The following is a 19,235-nucleotide window of genomic DNA, read 5'->3' on the forward strand; positions in this document are numbered from 1 at the left end:
TTTGCTCTAGGACACAGCACCAATAAGAATATAGCAAATCACTCCCTTGATTAAACCTTTTTATTCTTGAAGCTTTTATCTTGCTATGGCAGCATTTTCAGGAAAGGAGCCTGAAACATGCCCTTTCTTAGTGTTCATGGTTAAGTGGAAAGATGGTAAAGAGCCCATCTGTGTGTGCCTCTGAGGCCCAAGCATGACTAAGGGATACTAAATCTCTGATATTTCCAAAGCTTTCACACTTGGGTAACAGCTAGAAACTCTGGTTAATACTATACCTCAGATTCTCTTCAGTTATAACTGAAAATTTTCTCTGGACACAAAATTTCAAGGTACTCACACTACGGTTCCAGATTTTCTATTTCTATCAGTGGACTGAGTTAATTGTCAGTCCATATTATGAGTTATCAAAGACCAAGCATTTTATTCATTCATTTATATATTCAATCTATGGCTGAAGAGCAGGTTTAAGTGGAAGATACATAACAGGTAGTTCTGTTATCAAATGTCCAAAAGGATGATGGCCAACAGGCACATGAAAAGATGCTCAACGCCGCTCCTCATCAGGGAAATACAAATCAATACCACACTCAGATACCACCTCACGCCAGTCAGAGTGGCCAAAATGAACAAAACAGGAGACTATAGATGCTGGAGAGGATGTGGAGAAACGGGAACCCTCTTGCACTGTTGGTGGGAATGCAAACTGGTGCAGCCACTCTGGAAAAAAGTGTGGAGGTTCCTCAAAAAATTAAAAATAGACCTACCTTATGACCCAGCAGTAGCACTGCTAGCAATTTACCCAAGGGATACAGGAGTACTGATGCACAGGGGCACTTGGACCCCAATATTTATAGCAGCACTCTCAACAATAGCCAAATTATGGAAAGAGCCTAAATGTCCATCAACTGATGAATGGATAAAGAAATTGTGGTTTATATACACAATGGAGTACTACGTGGCAATGAGAAAGAATGAAATATGGCCCTTTGTAGCAACGTGGATGGAAATGGAGAGTGTTATGCTAAGTGAAATAAGCCATACAGGGGTGCCTGGGTGGCTCAGTCGGTTAAGCGGCCGACTTCGGCTCACGTCATGATCTCGTGGTCCGTGAGTTCGAGCCCCGCGTCGGGCCTCTCTCTGACCCTCCCCTGTTCATGCTCTGTCTCTCCCTGGCTCAAAAATAAATAAAATGTTAAAAAAATAAAAAAAATTTAAAAAATGAAAAAAAAAAAAAAAAGAAGCCATACAGAGAAAGACAGATACCATATGTGTTCACTCTTATGTGGATCCTGAGAAACTTAACAGGAACACATGGGGGAGGGGAAGGAAAAAAAATAGAGAGAGGTTAGAGTAGGAGAGAGCCAAAGCATAAGAGACTCTTAAAAACTGAGAACAAACTGAGGGTTGATGGGGGGTGGGAGGGAGGGTAGGGTGGGTGATGGGCATTGAGGAGGGCACCTGTTGGGATGAGCACTGGGTGTTGTATGGAAACCAATTTGACAATAAATTTCATATATTAAAAAAAATGTCCAAAAGGACGACCTCTTGTCCGCTATCGGCTATGTTAGCTGCCTATCCAACTATGATCCCTGCTCTCCATAAAATGAACTCATAGAAACAAAGAGCAGAATGGTGGTTGCCAGGGACTGGGGAAGTAGGGAAAGTGGAAGAATGGTGGTTAAAGGATACAAACTTTCAATTATAAGTTCTGAAAGATATAACGTAAGGCATGGTGACTACTGTTAATAAAGACATATGGGATACCTGTAATCTGCTAAGAGTATAGATCTAAAGTGTTCTCAACACATACATACACACACACACACACAAAACTATATGAAGTGATGGGTTTATTAGCTTGATTGTGATGATCATTTCACAATGTATACATATATAAAACTCATACCACATATCTTAAATATATACAATTTTTACCTGTCAATCATACCTCAATAAAGCTCGGGGGGGGGGTGGGAATGGGCAGAAGTCTTAATGGACACCTCACCAGAGAAGAAATCCACATGGCAAATAAGCATGTGAAAAGATGCTCCACACATCATTTGTCATCAGCAAAATGGGAAGGAAAACAAGATACCACTGCAGATCTATCAGGATGGCTAAAATCCAGAACACAAAACCAACTGTTTGCGAGGGTGTGGAGCTACCGGAACTCTCGTCCACTGCTAGCAGGAATGTAAAACAGTACAGACACTTTAGAAGACAATTGATAGCTTCCTAGAAAACTAAACATACCTCTACCATACAATCCAGAAATCATACTCCTTAGTATTTACCCAAAGCAGTTAAAAGCTTTTGCCCACACAAAAGTCTATACACATACATTTGCAGCGGTTTCATTCACAAATGCCAAAACCTGGAAGCAACCAAGATGTCTTTCAGTAGGTCAATGAGCAAATAAATTGTGATACATCCAGACAATGGAATATTACTCAATGCTAAAAAAAAAATGATCTATCAAGCCATAAAAAGACATGGAAGAAACAAATGCATATTACTATAGGAAAGAAGAAAATGTGAAAAGGATACATACAGTATGATTCCAAATATATGACTAAATCCGGAATTAAGGGAAAGGGAGGGATGAATAAGTGGAGCACAGAAGATCTTCCTGGCAGTGAAACTATTCTATATGATACTATAGTAGTAGATACATGTCATTAAATGTTATACATTATACATATACCCACAATGTGTAACATCAAGACTGGAAGCCTAATGTAAACTATGGACTTTAGATGATAATGATATATCAATGCAGCCTCATGGACAACGCATGGACTCATGGACCACTCGGGTATATGATGTTGATAGTTGGGGTCGATGTAGGGTGGGGGGGACAGGGATACATGTATGGCAACTCTCTACTTTCTGCTAAATTTTTCCTTGAACCTAAAATTGCTCTTAAAAATAAGGCTTATTAATTAAAAAAACAAAGTCAAGGAAAAATGTTAAGAATTATCATCTTTGGGCTATGAAAACATGGTTTTCTTTTCCATACTTTTCTGTATTGTCCAGTTAACCACTATTAGAATTTTATTGAATGATTTTATTTTCAGGTCAGAAAAAAAATGTGTATTTACTGATTATAGCTGAAGATTTTCCTCCTTCTCTTGATTCCCACAACTGCTACTCTGATTTTGCATAAACTCACACCTGCACTACCGGCAAGAGTACCCAAGTTCCCCATCATCCCATTTACGCTCAGGTTCATCACATATGTATACGTATATATACATATATATATACACATACGTACGTATACATATACACACATATATACACATACATGTATATACATATATATACATACACATACATATATATACATATATATACACACACACATATATACACGTATACATACACATACACATTACTCTTCCTTAGGTACCATCTCACCATGCCATTAGCTTTTCCTAAGTCTCAGGTGTATCCACTGTCCTCTTCTTAACTCCCTCCAATCTATCCAGGGCTGCTGCACCCTCCTCGCCCACATACACACTTCTCCATTCATTTCTTCCAATGTTCCAAGCCATGGTGATTATTTTTATTCTATTACTTTCCATAAAAAGCATAGGCCAGGGCTTTAGGAGATTGACTATAAACCAAGATGCACCATATACTGGCTTCAAGGTCGGCGGTACAAAGTAGAATCTCCTAAATCAGATTTTAAACTCCGTCATCTAAGGAATCAATGCATTACCTTTGCCTTTCATGTTATCAACTCCACTTCTAATGGATCCAATGACAGGATATATGGAACCCACTTTAAAATACTTCAGTAAAAATACATGAGGGGATTTCAAAAAAAAAAAAAAGGATGCAAGGTTGATCCTTGCTGAATATGGATGTTGATTGTATGGGGATTTTTGAAAATACTATTTCCCTAGTTGGTGTGAGTTCCGAAAAAGGAACTGCGAAGAGTTTAAGACTACTAAATGTTATTTCTGAAACTTAAAATTATCACTCTGTAAATCATGTCTCCGCCAAACTATTTATACAACCAAATACACCTCTTTTATACATATATGCTTTCATTTTTAATATACCATTTAACTTATACAAAAGTTCCTATTGACTCTCCATCATAAAAGTGTGTCCGTGTATATAAATTATGCAAAGATTAAACAATCTAAAAATTAATTTAGAAAATAAAGTGCCTGGTTTGTGACATCATTTTTCACTGTCCAAAGAAATGTGAGGACCAGGACCCCCCTTCTCTTAATTTTGCATCATTTACATATAATGACCTCAATCTGGGTCACAAAATGGTAATATTATTGCAGTTAGTATGATTAATTCACTTACTTGTTTATTTAGTTTGTAAATCATTTTAATCAAATAGAAATGTCAAGGAAGTTGAGCCTTTGCATTTAAAGTTTTTTAAAAATTAAATAAGGTAGAAAGATCATTTTAATCATGACAAAAACATGCTAGTTTCGGAAAGCACTTTTTCATATTAAAATCACAAACCATTAAAAAACCCTGAACCCTTCCCCCAACAAGCCCTCTTTAGTTGCGAAAAATGGAAGCCCGTGAAAGTGCCACATCCCTATTTAGCAATTAGAAAAATTTAGGCTTCCCAAGTCTCAGTAGCAGCCTCCACATCTCCTCAATCATCAACCAACAGCACAAGTACAAGCGGAAAATAGCACGCAGCCACTCGCCAAGTAATGTGGCCACACGTGTCTTCAACAGGCAGGAATGCCTACCGCCCTCTTGACTTGTCATAATCTCTGCTCTTGTCCTGCTTCCCAAACACCTGATAATGGGGTCTCTAGCCTGGAGACGGTGCACAGGGGCTTATCTTTCCAAACCTCATTTTCTTCACTTATTATGTTGAGATAATAACAGCATGTACCCCATAGAGCTGTGGTTATTAGGTGAGATAACGCATGTGGAGTGGTCACAGTGCCAGGCATAAAAAAAAAAAAAAAAAAAAAAAGTCTCAAAATGTGAAAATAATAATAAAACTTCAAAGAACAGTCATGGAATTATTTTTTCTTTTGTTTATTTTCATCACCTGAGGTTTTGGGGATAGTTCTAGAAAAACAGAATTCTGTGGGTAGAATTCTCCTCGCCTTGGATGGCCCCAAACCACCTGCTTTAGTCTGGGCTCTGACTCCATCAACTTGCTTGAATGAGAATCTGGTAAGAGGCAATCCCAGGAGCAAATTACGGTGTCCAATTTAAGAAAAAGAATATAAGATGACAAATATGGAACTGTGGACAAATGCGTGTGCTTATTTAGAATGAGAAATTACAGAGAAATGATCTATAAAAATCTGAAAAACACCACTGTTATTACAAAATGCAGACACGTGACACTTGTATTAATTGGGTGCCTAAAACGCACCCAGAAAATATTTTTTGGCTTGTTTCTCTTTTTGTAACCTGTATACTCTGATTGCTTTCTTACATGGCAACAATTTTGTAATTTCACTTTCTCTAGAGAGAAAAGAATGTTAATTTAGTCTTTCCTCTAGCACGGCTGACTGAATTTTTTTTTTTTTTTTAGTTTTGATAGTTTGTATTCATAAGACACACGACTTCACTTATAGATGTACCTTCTGTTTGCAGCACTACTACAGAAGAGTGCCTTACAAACACAGAAATTCTGATAAATTCTGGTTCACACTGTTTCCATAAAAAATGTAGAGTACATTTATAATTTTATACGCTGCATTATATTCCTGAGAAAAATGAGAGATTAGAGAAACATGCCTGAGGTTACACAGCTGGCAGATTGCTGAGCTGGGGCTCCATTTCTGACAGCTGGCATTCATTATTACTCACATTTTTACCCAGCACTCCACATTACGCCTTCCAAACTAACACCCACACCCCTGACATCTTGATCAACCGTGAAGAGGGGAAGGGAGAGGACGGGAGACAAACTAGCATTTACTCAATATTTGCTGTGTGTCAGGCTCGTAGGTTCGGCAATTTCCTTATCTCATTTACTCCTCAAAAAAACCCTGAAAGGCCAGTGTCATTTCCACCAACTTACAAATGAAGAAACTGATACTGAGAAGTTCAAGGTTACCACATTAATAGAGAGGCAACTATATGGCTCTTAAATCCATGTTCTTTCCACCATACAAATCTGATTCCTTTAAAAGGGAAGGGAAGGGGTGCCTGGGTGGCTTGGTCTGTTAAGCGTCCGACTCTGACTCTTGATTTCAGCTCAGGTCACGATCTCACAGTTCATGAGTTCAAGCCAGCATTGGGCTCCATGCTGACAGAATCCCTGTTTGGGACTCTCTTTACGCCCCTCTGCTACTCTCTCTCTCTCTTCATGCCTGCCTCCCTCTCTCTCTCTCTCTCTCAAAAATAAATAAACTTTAAAACAGAAGAGAAACATGTAGAGTGTCTGGGATAAAACTGTAAAATTCAACTCCAAGGTAACATATTTTACGTAACAAATACTCTTGTTAGTTCCCTATCCTTTCTTGGGTTGTAAATGGAATGGATCCACAAAAGCACTCCCTACTTGTCGCTCTAAACACTCCTTGATGATGGCTAACCTTATGCAGACCCACAGTGGCTAATGGACACTTGAAAACTCATGCGGGTGAGGAAGGGAAAGAAAGCACTGGAAATATATAGTTGCATATTTTAGTGTTTACAGCATACATGTATTTTTGCCTCATCCCTACAATGCTTACTGCCCCCAAAACATTTCCAGATTCCTCAAAATGATTTGGTTACTTTTTTTTCACCTGGCAACTTTTTATCCCTAAAAACACTAGTACACTATTCGGCCACACTTGTCCACAATACAAACAAAACCAAGTTTCTCCTTGTGATTACTTTGTTGTTTTTGTGGGGCGGGTTGATTTTGCGTGCAATTTATTATGGTGGGAGAAAGGACTGCCTTCTTTCTTTTTACTTTTTAGGGTTTTTTTTTTATTGTGGTAAAATATACATAAAATTTATCATTTTATTTTTAAGTGTAGACTACAGTGGCATGAGGTACCTTTACATGTTGTGCAAACATCATCACCTTCCACTTGATCTTAGCCAAAAGGCCGAGAAGCGATAAACATCATCACCTTCCATCTCCAGAACTTTTTCATCTTCCCAAACTGAAACTGTGTAACCATAAAACAGTAACTCCCCATTCCTTCCTTCCTTCCTCCAGCCTCTACCAACCACCACCACTCTTATTTTGTTTCTAGGAGTCTCAGTAAGTGGAAGCATACAATATTTGTCCTTTTGTGTCTCGCTTATTTCACTTAGCATAATGTTCTCAAGGTTCATCTGCATTATAGCATGTGTCAAAACTTCACGCCCTTTAAAGGATGTATACACATGCACATGCGCACACACACAAACACATTTTGTTTTATCAATTCACCTGTCAACAAACATTTCAGTAATGTTTTCACCTTTTGGCTATAGCGAAAATGCTGCTGTGAACACTGGTGTACAAATATCTGTTCTATCATGTAAGATGAGGAAGTTAGCACTATAAAAACTGTTAATTTGAAATCTGCTCTGGTGATCCTGAGGTCTCCCCCCACCAACCCCCACCACGGTTGGGTCTGAGGCAGGAGCTGGGAGGGAACCCCTCTGTGGTTCTGCCACAGCCACTGCTTGTCAGAAGTAAAGCCTCATGTGAAAACTGTGCCATGCACTACTCAGGGTTTCTCCACCACAGTCATCATAGGCTTTTATGAATAAGGTATAAAAGTCCTTGTGTGGACATACATCTTCTCTAGGGTAGATTCCTACAGATGAAATGACTGGACCATCTTGTAATTTCCATGTGAAGATTCTAAGAGTCTGTCAAGTGTTTACTAAGTAGGTGTAATTTTTTTTCAGCAAAGGTGGGAAGATATCAGCCATTATTTATTCAAATACGTGTTTGACTCATTTCTCTCTCTCCTTTTTCTCTTTCTGGAATTCCCCTTATGCATACACTGGTTGCGTGATGATGCCATGCCTCACAGGTCTCGTGCATTTTTTTCAGAATGGATGAATTCTGCAATTGGATGAATTTCAGATTGGGTGAATTTATTCAGATTGGATGAATTCTATTTTTTTAAGGAGCTCTTTTTTATTTTTTTTTCTGAAGAAATCACATTTATTTATTATACTATGGGATCAGCGGATTTTTTTCCTGTATCTTTTTTTTAATATGAAATTTATTGTCAAATTGGTTTCCATACAACACCCAGTGCTCATCTCAAAAGGTGCTCTCCTCAATACCCATCATCCACCCTCCCCTCCCTCCCGCCCCACATCAGCCCTCAGTTTGTTCTCAGTTTTTAAGAGTCTCTTATGCTTTGGCTCTCTCCTACTCTAACCTCTTTTTCTTTTCTTCTCCTCCCCCATGGACTTCTGTTAAGTTTCTCAGAATCCACATATGAGTGAAAACATATGGTATCTGTCTTTCTCCGTATGACTTATTTCACTTAGCATCACACTCTCCAGTTCCATCCACATTGCTACAAAAGGCCATATTTCATTCTTTCTCATTGCCACGTAGTATTCCATTGTGTATATAAACCACAATTTCTTTATCCATTCATCAGTTGATGGACATTTAGGCTCTTTCCATAATTTGGCTATTGTTGAGAGTGCTGCTATAAACATTGGGGTACAAGTGCCCCTATGCATCAGTACTCCTGTATCCCTTGGGTAAATTCCTAGCAGTGCTATTGCTGGGTCATAGGGTAGGTCTATTTTTAATTTTCTGAGGAACCTCCACACTGTTTTCCAGAGTGGCTGCACCAGTTTGCATTCCCACCAACAGTGCAAGAGGGTTCCCATTTCTCCACATCCTCGCCAGCATCTATAGTCTCCTGATTTGTTCGTTTTAGCCACTCTGACTGGCATGAGGTGGTATCTGAGTGTGGTACTGATTTGTATTTCCCTGATGAGGAGCGACGTTGAGCATCTTTTCATGTGCCTGTTGGCCATCCGGATGTCTTCTTTAGAGAAGTGTCTATTCATGTTTTCTTCCCGTTTCTTCAATGGATTATTTGTTTTTCGGGTGTGGAGTTTGGTGAGCTCTTTATAGATTTTGGATACTAGCCCTTTGTCCAATATGTCATTTGAAAATATCTTTTCCCATAAGGAGCTCTTTTTTAAAGTTTATTTATTTATCTTGAGAGAGCACGCAAGCAGGAGAGGGGCAGAGAGAGAGAGAGAGGATCCCAAGCAGACTCTGTGCTGTCAGCGCAAAGCCCAATGTGGGGCTTGAGCCCACGAACCATGACATCATGACCTGAGCTGAAATCTAGAGTCAGACACTCAACTGACTGAGCCACCAGGCACCCTTTGGATGAATTCTATTGCTGTATCTTCACGTTTTCTTATTCTTTCTTCTGCTGTCTTAGGTCTGCTGTCGAGCACCTTCTGTGAATTTTTCATTTAGTTACTGTATTTTTCAATTTCAGAATATCCATTTGGTTCCTTTTAAAATAACTTCTGTCTTTTCATTAGGATCATTTATCAGATGAATCAGTGTCCTCATACTTTACTTTATGTACTAAAACATGCTTTCCATTAGTTCTATGAGCTTATTTATAATAGCTACTTTGAAGTCTGACTTCTAAGTCCAATGTCAGGATCCCTCAAAAACAGACTCTACTGACTAATTGTCTTCCCTGTGTATAGGTCACACTTTCCTATTTATTTGTACGTGTCACAAATTTTGTTGAGAACCGTAACTTTTAGATAATAGTGTATAACAAATCTGGATTATGATGTCCTGATATGGATTTCTTTGTTCTTGTTTGTTGTTTGTCTTTGTTTAGGATTAACCCCATAGAGTCTGTCTGACCTGCAGTGTGTGGACAATGTTCTCTGCTCACTTTTTTTTTTTTTAATATTGGTTTTAGTTTTTATTCTTAATGGCTTTCCAGAGGTGTCTGGGTCAGCAGTGCTTAGGAGTCAGCCAATGATTCATTACAGGTTGTGCTCAAACACATGGAGCCAGTAAAAGCTTTGGCTACTCTTTGCCAATGCATCTGTACCTGGGTTGAGAAATATAGTAATAATTCAAGTAATTTATAAGTACTGAGCCTTATTATATCACCTTTGCACACGCGCAAGGCATTGGCTTCAGCCAGAAACAAGTAAAATGCTAGGACCCTCCCTGGTGAACCCTAAGCATACACAGCCTTATGCATGTACGCAACTGTATAAACTTCGAGGAACACGTGGAGCTTATCGTTGTCCACATGGCCCTTTCACTTCCACATTTCCCTCTTAAATTTCTGGCTCATCCACTTCCCACTGCCTTCCCCATCCAGGATTACAACATCGGACTACCTGTTGCATTGGCCTTCCTTGTCCATTTCTGTTTCCAACAATGCCCGAGGACATTCCCTTTCTCCAAGGTGTACTCCAATTTAAGCCAACCCTCTCTGATAGCAAATCTTCTTCATCTGCCCACAGAGTATCATCCACGTCCAGAGAGGATCACCCTTCCTTCAAGGCAGCTGAAGTCCCCTCGATTCTGGATTGGCTAGAGAAAAACATTATCCATTCCTCATGTCTGCTCATCTTTATAAACTGGAGAAATGCATAACAGAGCAGGCATCTGTTGCCATAGTTCATTAAATGCTCTCTCTGTGAGCAGCCACTTACAGGAAGGAAGAGGAAAAGGAAATATTCAATCAAGTATTTTTTCACTCCCCTGCATTTTATTCCCTCATTAGATTTTACCTCAGAACCAAAACAAAAACAAAATAAGCGAGCAAAGAAAAAAGCTTCCTGCCACATTACTGTTTTCTCCAGTTTGGATGCAAACACAGGATTATCCTTTTCTTGGTTGATGGTCTTCAAAAGCAGCACTCTGAACCTAGTTCTCATCTCATCTATCTGCTCAAACACCTTATTAGGAGAGGAAAATAATAGGTGGTGTTTCTTCCAATAATAACTACCCGATACCCTACTAGTCTCCCAGGCTAGCCATCTGTACTCAAGTGGACATTCAAAGATTGTTTTCTACAGTGATAGCTACATTCCCAGTAACCTCCTAATTGAAAACTGCAGGGATGCTCAATGATGCTGCTCTTTGAAATTGTGCTGCCTCGACTGGGTTTTTATCAATCTCAAGGGTAGATGTTCTCACTGGGAGGGCAGTCTCACTAGCCTTCACTTTATAAACAGGAATATAAGTCCAGAACCAAGAAAATATGTAAGCTACTTTCCTGGAGATCATACATCAGCTCAGTCAATGCTCTGTTCTTCCCTGAAGCCTAATTTTCCCTTAGAATCCAGAGCAAGCCAAGGACAGCTTTCTTGTATCCATCATTCCTTCATAGATATCCATGTTGGGCTTCTAACTGAAGGAGGGTGACAACGGAGAATGGGCCATCAGACAGAGGTGCAGAGGAGAGAAAGGGGAAAAAAAAACAAACTTCAAAGAGGAAAGAGGATTGCTTGAGGGGAAAAAACCCAGGAAATACCTAAATAGTTGGGTAAAAGTGTTGGTTTCCCTCCAAAAAAGGTTTTCTTGAAGGAGAGGCAAGAATCGAAATTCTAGCTTGCTCAATTACCAGATGTATTTCTCGGTTAATTTCTTTAAATTTTTTGAATTTCAGTTTATAATTCTGTAAAGTATGGATATGGATCATGCCATTCCTCTTCCTCTACCCAGCACTTGGCATGAAAGTGGAAAATATCTTCCATTATATTTATGAAGACAAGGAGGAAAGGAGGAACCAAGCATTCTGTGTCTGCTTAAAAAACCTGGATGTATTTTGGTATACATTCTTTAACTCTCTTCCAGACATTTCCAACCAGAGATTTTCTACAAACTCTGTGCTAAAGATCTTCAACTAAACCGAGTGGAGTGTTTGTAGGTTTTGGTTTTAAAAAGCAGATTTGGGGGGAGTAACATCAGCAAGATAGTGGAATAGGAAGCCCTACACTCTCCTTTATCCAGAAACACGGATTTAACAGCAACAAACCAACAAAATACCTCAGTGTGAAATGCAGAAACTAATTAAAAGGCTCCTGCACCATAGGTGAGCATGAAGCCAACCACATCAAAACCCAGCAGGTAGGTAATTCACAACACTCTCCTTCCACTCTCTCGTCAGGGTCCTGTAGAGATAAACATACAGACAAATAGAGAAGCCTGTGGTGTTGTAGGGTAGATGAGTAAATCCTTCATCAATATGTACAGAGTATTTTCTAAAAGCATAAGAAGTCATTATAAATCTATGTTAATATATATGCAATATACAAAGAAGTAATTTGTGTCACCAATAACGTAACACACAAAAATTTATTCAAAATGGATTAAAAACCTAAATGTAAGGCCTGAAACTATTAAATTCCTAAAAGAAAAACACAGGAAAAGAGCTTTGGGACATTGAATTGGGTAATGACTTCTTGGATATGATACCAAAAGCACAAGCAACAAAAGAAAAACTAGACAAATTGGACTACACCAAATTCAGAAACTTCTTCATATCAAAACAAGCAATTAACAGAGTGTTATGAGAGAAAATAATTGCTAGTCATATATTTGATAGAGGTTAATATACTGAATATGTAAGGAGCTTCTACAACTCAACAACAAAAGTTAATAACCTAATTAAAAATGGGCAAAGAACTTGAACAGATATTTCTCCAAAGACAAGCAAATGATCTTATAATAAGCACATGACAAGATGCTCAATGTAACTAATATTAGGGAATGTGAATCAAAACCACAATGACATCCATCAAGAGTGCCAGTCTCTAAAAAGCAGAAAACAAGTATTTGCAAGGATGCAGAGAAGTTAGAACCCTTGTACACTGTCGGTGGGAATGCAGAATGGTGTGCCATTATGGAAAATATGAAGGTGCCTCAGAAAATTAAAACTGGAATTACCATCTGACCCAGCAATCCTAGAATCTTGAAGAGATATCTATACAGCGGTATTCATCACAGTATTATGCACAATAGCCAAGAGGTGGCAGCAACCCAAATATCCACAGACAGGTAAAGAGACAAAGAACATGTGGTTTTTACATACAAGCGAGTACTATGCAGCCTTAAAAAGGAAGGAAATCTGGTCAAACTTGAACATGGATTAACCTTGAGAACATTTAGGCTAAATGAAGTAAGTCAAGGGCACAAGGACAAATACTATATAATTCTATGCATGTGAACACCTGAAATAGTCAAAACCACAGAAAAAGAAAATTGAAAGGTGGTTACCAAGGGCTGAGGAGAGAGGGAATGGGAGGTAGCGTTCAGTGGACATTAAGTTTCAATGTGGAAAAACGAAAAAGTTCTAAAGATTTTTTGTGACTATGATGTGAATATACATACACTTAACACTACTGAACTACACACTTAAAAATGATTCAGATGGTAAATTTAATGTTATGTTTTTACAATAACTAAAAATTAAAAATTTTTTGAAGTTAGATTGGTTAAATTTTCATTTGAACTAATTTGTTGTTTTTCACTGGGTAATGTTTTTGAAAAAAAAATTTAGTTCAATCAAAAAAAAAAAAGTATTTAGATTCCATTTGCAGTTCAGCAAAACAGGCCATTCCAAGTCAGACTCTAGAGTCAGTCTGACTTGGATGGAAGATAGTCAATCTAACTTAAGCCAGCCTATGGCTATTCTGTAGGTTCCTTCTGCTGACTTCAAGCACAATGGGGCTAAAAAACACTATTGATCACGGCCCTGATTTCCTAAAAATGTCAGGGACATTTTACACTTTTTCTCTAAGGCATTAAATATCAGGCCTGCCATTAAACAGATTGTGATAACAGACACAATAAAGCCAACTGCAAAGTTAACATTAAAGAATATTTCTCCAAAGGTCATGCTGCAGCTGTAGAATATCATAATGACCCTCTTCTTTGAGGGCTACTAAGTTTTTGGGTTTTTTTTTTTTTCTTTTACAAAAGATGTCCTCAGCCCAGCTTTGCAGCTTCTATGATAGCAAACAATTCCGAGATGATTCCTGCTTGGTCTAACCCTTCCTGAAAATCATTTCACACAAGCACAAGCCTCATAAAAAATAAATAAATAAAACTCTCTCCCTGCTCCTTCTTACTAACACACACTTCAGGACTCACCTAGCACACCCTCCCTCATTGCATGAAGTCAATAAACCTACTTTTCTGGACAAAAGGTTTGCCCCCTGTGGTCACTGGCTGTTGGAATGTTTCATCTTGCTTGCAGGAAAAGGACCTTTCCGACATATCCAAAACCAGCAGGCTTATGTAGGGGGCTTTGTTCTTCTCCCAAACTAAAGATAAATCTGAGATTTGCAAAGACCATTCCGGTCTCCTGTCCTGGCTCACCATCAGTCAGTGCACCGTGACCAGGAGAATGGCTGGAAGCTGGGAAAGCCAGTTTTTCTAACCTTCCCCTGACAACAGTTATGTGTCTCTGAGGTCCTTTAAACCGAACATCTCCTTCTCTGCACCCACGCACAGCTGGCCAGAAGTCTGTTTGGATCCAACACTCATCCTCCAACGCTGGTTCAAGACAGAATTAATCATTCAAGGTCTTGCAAAAATGTATCTTCAGACACACCTTCTTTGATTACCTTGAAACTATGCAACCTCTTCACAGACAATCTCTAACACACCTCTTAACTCATTTTTCTTCTTAGCACTTAATACTTCCTATATTTTGTTCACTACTTTATCAAATTCTTTTAAGTTTCATGGGTTTTTTTTTTTAATTTTATAATCATGTCTCTTTTCTCCAATGTTTATCATAAATATTTCTTGTTCGTATTGCATTAGATGCTGCTCAAAAAAAAAAAAAGATCAAAATAAGTAACTGATAGACTCTACTCTTGCTTTTTGGTTTTGGGGACTTTCTTGGCAGGTACAAATGTAGTTATAAAATCTGTAAGGAACTTTAGTGATCATAAAATGTTTCTCCTTATTTTGCAGAGACAAAACTGGGTGTGAAGGCAATTTGGAAATGCCCTGATTTACTGGTGACTGAATGCCAGGTGATACTTGATTGGAAAAGGGAAGAGGGTAATGAAGTATGTTTTGAGCACTATACACATTTAGCATTTTGCCTTTTTATATTAATGGATATTTTTATTTTTAAATTTTTTAATGTTTATTTTTGAGAGAGAGAGAGACAGATTGCCAGCAGGAGAGGGGAAGAGAGAGATGGAGACACAGAATCTGAAGCACGCTCCAGGCTCTGAGCTGTCAGCACAGAGCCCCACGCAGGACTCGAACTCTCGAGCCGTGAGATCACCACCCGAGCTGAAGCTGGACGCTTAGCCGACTTAGCCAACAAGGAACCCCTATGTTAATATTTTTTAAATTAAAAAAATATACTTTATACTTGTTTAAACAAGTTTTAATTGAAGAACCATGAATAGTCCACTCATGTCAACAAACGGCAATACTATTTAAGCTTTCACTGTGACACTTCCTGATGCCATCTTCCTCTTATTTTATCTTGTGAAAGAAAGGGTGAGGGACTATTCTGAATTTCGTTTTCACCATTCCTCTGTTTATATTTGTAGTTCTGTCACTTATGTGTTCTTGAATTCACATCAGTGATTTCTTACTGTATGGATTCATTAACAACTTGCTTTTTTCAGCTTTTGAGATTCATCATTTTCATGTTAATTCATAATGCTACATTAATTTTCACTCCTGCATAATACTCAAGTGTGTAACAATGTCATACTTTATCCATTTGCCTCCCCTGTGGGTATGTTAAACTTAGCTATTTGGGCTGAGACCGAAGGTGACCTGAGTCAACAAAATGTAACTATTTGCTCCATGAGAGGCGCAGGCAAAAGGACTGCAGCCTAACAGTAACATATTAATTATATTAATAATAACAATATTTCACTATTATCTTTAGGAAATTCTTGCAATTCATTCTATCCAGGCAAACAGTTTACATATCTAGAAAAACAATTATTTTATAAGGACAAGGCTTTGCTCATCTGGATACATGGTGAGCTTATCAGAACACAGGGATTAAAAAAAAAAAAAAACAAAAACAACTGTACTAGCCCAAAGGCAGGCAGAAAAGGGGGAGAGAAAGGATCCAAGAACAGATGGAACTAACAGAAAACTTGTAGCAAGATGGGAAATTTAAATCCCCCCATACTAATAGTAACATTAACTGTTAATTGTCTAAGCACTCCAAGCAAAAAAAAAAAAAGATGGTCAAACAGGAGAAAAAACAAGAACTATTTGTCATCCACAAAATACCACCTTTCGGTATAAAGAACAGATAAGTTAAAAGTAAAAAGATGGAACAAGATGCAGTATGAAAACGCCAATCTAAAGAAAGCTAGCTAAATTAATAGGAGACAAAATTCTCTGGTGCCTTTCCATTGTAGGGGAACAGGTGAAGAAGCCGGGAAAAAAAAAAAAAACAAGGAATCGTGAGGATGGCCCCGCACAGCAAAAACGGCCTTGCAGGCCCCGTCTATACTTACCTTGAGAGGGACACAGCAGCCTCAGGCCTCGGGACCCAGACCTTCTAACAGAGCCGGACTGAAGTCTACAATTTCGACTGCGGCTGCAACTCTGCGGCCTTGCCACGACCCTGTTGTCGAGCCAAATGCTGCCTGCACGAGCGCGAGGCTATCCTGGAGCACATTCTGCACCAACCCGGAGGAGATCGCTGGCAGCTGCAGGCCCACGAGAGCAGCGGGGAGCCAGTTGTGAGCAACAGAAAGGGCTGCCGCGCGGCCTGCGACACAGGAGCAGGTGCCGGCTTCCCTGATGGGAGGTAGCCTTCGTCCAAACCCTTCCTGCAGAAGCCCGCCTGCAGGAGCTGCCCAGATGATGCTCAACCCCCAAGCAAGGACAAGAACAATGCGTTTCCAGCTTCAGAGTCCCGTCACTGCTCCTCCAAAGACCTCAGCCCTCGAGCCTGAGACGCCTCCGCAAACTGCGGAGAAGTAAAGGAGGAAAACCACTGCGCATGTCAGACCTGACGCGCATGCTCCGCACCCCGCTCGAAGGCTCCATGCACCATGCAGGGCTCACGGAGCTATGAGAGCTGCGCACGAGAGCCTTAGCGCGGGTCACCCTGGAGCGGGCGGAAGCTGATTCGGAAGTACACGTGGACGCCGGGAATGAAGGGAAGCCTGCAGGCCCGCCGCCACGTAGTGGTGCAGTGGGTGGCACAGTGACTCCTCGGGCTCGGGAGTGAAGGTGCTGGCGCAGAAGCCGTGGCCAGCGGCTGGGGAGGCGGGCCTGAGTGGGCAGGAAAAGGAATAAACCATCTTGAATGGGGGGGGGGGGGGTACTGTGGAACCAGTTTGCGTGAGTACAGATCCTGCCTCACTGCTAGCTGGCTTGAGTAAGTTACCTTAACCACTTTACGCCTCGCTTTGTCTGTCTTTAAACTGGGGGCATTAATGGTCCTCCTCAGAGGGCCAATGGGAAGATTCAATGAGTGAATACGAGAAGTGATCAGTACTAATTCCAGTTTTTAATGGTAAATGGTCTTAATATTATACCCTTCAAAATATTGTTTGCTCTTTTCAGTAAATAGCATTTAAGTGGTTTCCTTCTACTCTCCCTGTAGTTATTCACAGTAGCTCTATAATTTATTGAATAGCTTTCAACATCTATTGTTAGCCTTTAGTTTGTTGTAATGAAATACGTTGATAAAGTTCCTATTTCTGAAGTTCTTACATTACTGAAATTAATCCCATTTGTTTATATCATAATTTTATAAATGAATAGCTGGATTCAGACTTCTAATAATTTATTTGAAATAGTTGCTTCTATGTATGTAATTGGAATTCATCTTATTTTCTCTTGTGTGCTATCTTTACAATACTTGATAACTATGAATTAGGGATCTTTAATCTTTCTCTGTGGACTACAATTGTTTAGAATAACATAGGAATTACATCATGTGTGAATTTAGATTAAACTCGGCAATAAAACCACCTAAATTTGCCACCAGGTTTGGCTAGGATTATTGGACTGTTCAAATTATCTTTTTTTTTATTTTTGAAAAAGAGAGGGAGTGAGAGGTGAGAGGAGGTGAGAGAGAGAGAGAGAGAGAGAGAGAGAATATCTCAAGCAGGCTCCACACTGGGAGTGGATTGACATGGCGTGCAATCCCACAATCTTTGGATCATGACTTTAACCAAACCTGAAGTCAGGAGTCCAGTGCTCAACTGACTGAGCAACCCAGGCACCCCTGGACTGTTCAAATTTTCTGTCTCATTTTGGGTCAAATGAGGTATTTTATGTTTTGGTAACAAGTTACCTGTTTCTCTTTGGTTGTCCGTATTTATTATGGTAAGTTTGTACCAATGCTTTAATATACGTCTTTAAGCTTTACTGTATTTGAAGATTGTATCTCATCATTAACCTTGTATATTCATTTTCTATGTCTGTCTGTTAGGTTTGCCAGGGATTTCCCTTTTTATCATATTCTTAAAGAACAAAATGTGTGTTTTGTATCATGCAACATAGAACGTGTAGCATATTACAACAAGTTAAGGAACAGTATCTTAAACAAAAGTTCACTCTCCTTTCATGGAAAAGAGATCCATTGTGTCAGCACCTTGGTATCATCAAGGACCCAGACTTGTCTTCATGCTCGCATTCCCAACACCTGGCTTCCATCCTTATGATCCTTATTATTCACGATAACTGTTGGAGCTCTAATGATCAGAGTCACATTTCTGGACAGCAGCAAGTAGAAGACTTGGTAAATGGTCACTTTGCCATTGATTCAGCCCCCTTTCTTCGCCTTCCCAGAAGTTGCTGACCATACTTTTGTGTATATATCTGCCAGAACTTCTTCATAGAGCCACAGCATGATGCAAGGAGTGCTGGGAATGCAGCCTTTGTAGATTTTCATAAAACAAAAAAAACCCAAAGTTCTATCCCTGCATGAGAGGACAGGAATGAATATTGAGTAGAACTGGAAGTGTCTTTACAGTGTCACATGTACTACCAAACATTTCTGCTTTCACTTCTACTAAAACTTCATATCTTTGATCTGAGTTCATTTATCTTCCTCGTTTTTATTGGTTGATTTTGATACTCACCTTTTAAATCCTGAGGTCAAATCGTTTTTGGGTTTTTGTCTTTTTAAAACAATATATGAGGAAACATTTGGGAATATAAATTTGAAATCCTGTTTTCTGCTGCTTCATTTGCTAAATCTTAACCCTTACCTGTGGGTTAAATGTTCATGGAAGCGTCCACAGACAGCTGGAACTAAGAGCATTAGATTTTAGGGCTTATGTTCTTAGAACAAATATTCCCT

This window comes from Panthera uncia, assembly GCF_023721935.1.
Source record: "Panthera uncia isolate 11264 chromosome E2 unlocalized genomic scaffold, Puncia_PCG_1.0 HiC_scaffold_20, whole genome shotgun sequence".
Classification (NCBI taxonomy): Eukaryota; Metazoa; Chordata; class Mammalia; order Carnivora; family Felidae; genus Panthera; species Panthera uncia.